The sequence below is a fragment of the Gorilla gorilla genome, chromosome X (genome assembly GCF_029281585.2).
Source record: "Gorilla gorilla gorilla isolate KB3781 chromosome X, NHGRI_mGorGor1-v2.1_pri, whole genome shotgun sequence".
Taxonomy (NCBI): Eukaryota; Metazoa; Chordata; class Mammalia; order Primates; family Hominidae; genus Gorilla; species Gorilla gorilla.
The window spans coordinates 62,849,509-62,855,378 of NC_073247.2; positions in this window are offsets into that span (position 1 = coordinate 62,849,509).

Sequence of the window (5,870 nt, forward strand, 5' to 3'; positions counted from 1 at the left end):
GGGTAGCAGCTGTTTTCAGTGGTCCCTGGGAGCCGGCTGGAGACAGGTGGTCTTGTAAAAGCTCTGCTCTAAATGTAGGCACATTCTACTCCCATGTGTCTTCAAAGCCTTTGTGTGGAATATCTATTTTTTTCAGTTGATACACAATAGAACAACGTTTATGAACCTGCCTTTTGCTTCCTAACGTAAGTAAGAGAATGTAATGGCATCTATATTCAGTGAAAGTGTTTTGATGTGCATCTGTACTTTCTAAGGTAAAACATATCTATGTATACAGAACAGCCTTTAAATCACATCCTTCAGTATACTTTATACATGTTTTTATAATTTCCTTGCTGGTATAAATGTTTTGTATTTGAAAAAGTTATCTATGGAGTATTACATAAAAGACTTCACCTTGTAAAGTCAAATCACTGCTATCATTGAATTTTAGGAAGGGCGAATGGTTAGTCATATGTAAAATACTAATATTAAGTAAACTTCATATTGGCCAACACCAGAATGTATTCTATGGTTGTCATTATTTTGAATTAAGAATTAGTGATTAAAATTCCTAAATTGTTTTGAGTGCTTGATTATAATTTGTAAAAAAAGTTTATTTTTAATATTTCTTTAAATTTAAAATAAGGCTTATATTTCAGGAAAAAAAAAAAAAGATACAGAACATGGCCAGGTGCAGTGGTTCACGCCCGTAATCCCAGCACATTGGTAGGCCAAGGTAGGCAGATCACTTGAGGTCAGGAGTTTGAGACCAGCCTGTCAAGATGGTGAAACCCCCTCTCTACTAAAAATACAAAAATTAGCCAGGCGTGGTGGCACGTGCCTGTATACCCAGATCCATGGGAGTGTGAGACAGGTGAATGGCTCAAACCTGGGAGGCAGAGGTTGCAGTGAGCCGAGAGATCCTGCCACTGCATTCCAGCCTGGGTGACAAAGTGAGACTCAATCTTGGAATTAAAAAAAAAATGGTACAGACCATTTCCATCACCACAGTGCCATCTCTTGTGCTACTCATTTTTAGTAATACTCTCCTCCCATCCACCATCCCTAACCCCTGACAACCACTAATCTATTTTTCATTTCTACTATTTTATATTTTCTACAATGCCGTACGAATGAAATCTCATGGTATATAACATTTTAGAGGCTTATTTCACTCAGCATAATTCCCTGGAGATTCATCCAAGCTATTAATATTTGTGTATCAATAGTTCATATTTTTGTTGTTGTTGTTGTTGTTGAGATGGAGTCTCACTATGTCACCCAGGCTGGAGCGCAGTGGCGCGGCTTTGGCTCACTGCAACCTCTGCCTCCCGGGTTTAAGCGATTCTCGTGCCTCAGCCTCCCAAGTAGCTGGGACTACAGGTGCACGCCGCCACGCCCAGTTAATTTTTGTATTATTAGTAGAGACAGGGTTTCACCATATTAGCCAGGCTGGTCTCAAACTCCTGACCTCATGATCTACTTGCCTCCTGACCTCATGATCTGCCTGCCTCAGCTTCCCAAAATACCAGGATTACAAGTGTGAGCCACCGCGCACGGCCAATGGTTCATTTTTATTACTGAGTAGTATTACATGGTATGGATGTACCACAGTTTCACCATTCACCTATTGTTGGACATATTGATTATATCCGGCTATTTGGCTATTACAAGTAAAGCTGCTATGAACAATTATGTACAAGTTTCTGGATGGGGATAAATTTTAATTTCTCTGAAGTGGTAATTGATGAATTGTATGGTCACTGCATGTTTAGTTTTATAAGAAACTACCAAACTGCTTTCCAGAGTGGCTGTAAGATTTTACCTTCCCAGTAGCATTTTACTAGATGTCCAGTTTCTCTGCATCCTTTCCAGCATTTCGTATTGTCACTATGTCTTTTATTTTAGCTGTTGTAATAAGTGTGTAGTGATGCCTCATCGTGGTCTTAATTTGCATCTAGTGAAGCAAGTAAGTGTTGAACAGCCTCTCATGTGCTTATTTGCTTATTTCTTCAGTGAAATGTATGTTCATATATCTTCATAATTTTCTAATTGAATTATTTGTTTGTTTGTTTTTACCGTTGTTTTGTTTTGTTTTTGAGACAGAGTCTCGCTCTGTTACCAAGGCTGGAATACAGTGGCATGATCTTGGCTCACTCCAACCTCTGCCTCCCAGGTTCAAGCGATTCTCGTGCCTCAGCCTCCCGCGTAGCTGGGATTACAGGTGCGAACCATCATGCCTGTCTAATTTTTGTATGTTTAGTAGAGATGGGTTTTGCCATGTTGCCCAGGCTGGTCTCGAACTCCTGGCCTCAAGGGATCTACCCTCCGTCCACCTCGACCTCCCAAAGCGCTGGGATTACAAGCGTGAGCCACCACGCCTGGCATACCATTGAGTTTTGAGAGTACTATACATATCCATTATATATTCGGGATGTGAGTCGTTTCTTGGATATGTGGTTTGCAAACATTTCCTCCCAGTTTACACCCTGTTTTTTCATCCTTTTAACACGGTTTCTACAGAGCAAAAGTTTTAAATTGGATGAAATCTAATTTTTTTTTCCTTATGGATTATGTTTTTTGAACCATTCACCATGCCTAGATCTCAGACGTTTCTCCTACGCTTTCTTGTAAAAGTTTTTTTATTGTTATATTTTAGATTTAAATCTATGATCCACTTGAGTTTTATATATATATACACATATATATACGTGTATATATACACATATATGTATATATATACGTATATATCACACATATATACGTATATATACATATATATGTATATGTATATATGTACGTATATATGTATGTATATATGTGTGTATTATACATATGTGTATATATATGCATATATATATACGTATATATATATATATGAAGATTAGGTGTTTTTTGTTGTTGTTGTTGTTTGTTTTTTGTTGTTGTTGTTTCTTGTCTATGGATATGCAACTGCTCCAGCACTATTTGTTAAGCAGACGATCCTTCCTTCTTTTTGTCTCTTGGGGAAAATCAGTGTGGGGCTATTTCCAGGTTCTCTATTTTGTTCCAGTGATCTATGTGTCTATTCTTCTCCCAATACTACACAGTCTTGATTCCTGTAGCTATACAAGAAGTATTGAAATATGGTAGAGCCATTCCTCCCACCTTATTCTTCTTTTTCAAAAATTGTCTTAGCTACATATACATTTTTTGAGAAGGAGTCTCACTTTTGTCGCCCAAGCTGGAGGGCAGTGGGGTGATCTCGGCTCACTGCTATCTCTGCCTCCCATGTTCAAGCGATTCTCCTGTCTCAGCTTCCCAAGTAGCTGGAATTTCAGGTACCCGTCACCACACCCGGCTAATTTTTGTATTTTTAGTAGAGACGGTGTTTCTCCATGTTAGCCAGGCTGGTCTCAAACTCCTGACCTCAAGCAATCCACCCATCTCGGCCTCCCAAAGTGTCTTTGTTCAGTTCAGAAAATTCTAGAACATTATTTCTTCAAGTACTGCCTTCTCCCCAGTCTTAATATTCTTTTTTTTATGTTTTTCATTTTTGTGACGTAGTTTTGCTCTGTCACCCAGGGTGTAGTGCAGTGGCAAGACCTCAGCTCACTGCAACCTCCGCTTCCCAGGTTCAACTGATTCTCCTGCCTCAGCCGCCCAAGTAGCTGGGATTTCAGATGCCCACCACCTCAGCGGGCTAATTTTTGTATTTTTAGTAGAGACAGGGTTTTGCCATGTTGGACAGGCTGGTCTCGAACTCCTGATCTCAGGTAATCTGCCTGCCTCGGCCTCCCAAAGTGCTGGGATGACAAGTGTGAGCCACCTCGCCAGGCCTTCACTTTCTTTAATGAACAATTATCAGAGTTTCATCTTAGAGGCAAAAGTGGCTACTGCCAGCCAATCTGTCTGTGGTGTTGGAGGGGAATCTGGCTGATTCAGACGTTTCAAATGAACTTTTAAATTAACCTACATGATGATTATCCTAAGGCCGTTTCCTCCTCCGTGTTTTTTTGATTCAGGGTTTGGAGTTTTTCAGAGGCTTTGTTATAAAGAGCATCTCCTGGTCGGGCACAGTGACTCACGCTGTAGTGCCAGCACTTTGGGAGGCCGAGGCAGGCAGATCACTTGATGTCAGGAGTTTGAGACCAGCCTGGCCAACAGGGTGAAACCCCCGTCTCTACTAAAAATACAAAAATTAGCCAGCCGTGGTGGCAGGCTCCTGTGAATTCCAGTTACTGCAGGGGCTGAGGCAGGAGAATCCCTTGAACCTGGGAGACGGAGGGTGCAGTGAGCCGAGATCACGCCACTGCACTCCAGCCTGGGCGACAGAGTAAGTCTCCGTCTCAAAAAACAAACAGCATCTCTCGCCTACAGTGATTTGAGCTGTGGTCTTGTCTCCTTGGGTTTCTCTATCAGTCTGACCCCATCTACTCTATCTCCCAGGAATGCCTCAATATTTCTGGTGGACCGCTGACACGCTTTCCTCTTTTCCTCTACTGTTAAGAAGAATTGATCCTTGAAAACATTTTCTTCCCAGTTCGATGGAATGTTGAGTAGGGCACGGGATCTATCTGCCATCTTGCTCCAATCATCTGGTTTTAGATATTGTATGTACTTTTGTCACTATGAAAGTGTAATTCTTCTCAATTTGGTTTTCGAAATGGTTATTATTGGTATGTAGAAAACCTATCTATTACTGTATATAATATTTTGTTACCTTTCTGGGTGCAGCTTCCCCTGCATTTTGGCACAAGACTCAATCTGTTTTATTCTCCAAAAGAAAACTGACAGGCTGGGCGCGGTGGCTCACGCCTGTAATTCCAGCACTTTGGGAGACTGAGGAGGGTGGAACACCTGAGGTCAGGAGTTCGAGACCAGCCTGGCCAAGATGGTGAAACCCCATCTCTACTAAAAATACAAAAAATAATTTAGCCATGCGTTGTTGGCGCATGCCTGTAGTCCTAGCTACTAGGGCAGCTGAGGCAGGAGGATCACTTGAACTCAGGAGGTGGAGATTGCAGTGAGCCGAGATCACCCCACTGCACTCCACCCTGGGCGACAGCAATTCTATCTCCAAAAAAAAAAAAAAAAAGAAACAAAAAAGAAAAAAAGAAAATTCACATCACAGGCAATAGATAGCTATAAAAGGATACTTTATGAAAGATTTCACAGGAGAGACTGATGGAAAGACAGAAGTATATATTTTACAGAGCTAAGCAGCTCACTGCAAAAATCAATGGAACTGCCTTTTTCTCCAAAAATAGTACCCCTAAGCTATATTACTACTGGTTCTTCTAGTCCTTCCCACTATCCCAAATCCTCACATTGTCCATTTCCTTATTGGGATAATTTTCCTCTGCCCAGATCTGGGTCCTCCACAACACTTAACCCTGTCTTCAGGTGTTTGAATGCACATTGTTTTAGCTCAGGTTCCCAAGGAAACAGGCTTTGGGCCATACAGGAAACATCTAGGCAGACTATACTGAGAAACCATGCCTGGAAAGGTGCAGGGGGAGAGGAGAGGAGAGGCAATTTACGTACCTGACTCTCACTCCTGGTTCCTTTTCTTATTGGTCAAAATTTACCCCACAGGCACGAACTCCCCCACACTTCTAGATTGCATTAGCTGCCCCTTTGGCAGCTGTCTGGGAAGCCAGATCCCACACTTTGAAGTGTAGTGTTTCATACATTCCAAAAGTGGTAGCAGAGGCCAGGCATGGTGCCTTACTCTGTAATTCAATGCCATCCCCATCAAGCTACCAAGGACTTTCTTCACAGAATTGGAAAAAACTACTTTAAAGTTCATATGGAACCAAAAAAGAGCCCTCATTGCCAAGTCAATCCTAAGCCAAAAGAACAAAGCCAGAGGCATCATGCTACCTGACTTCAAACTATACTACAAG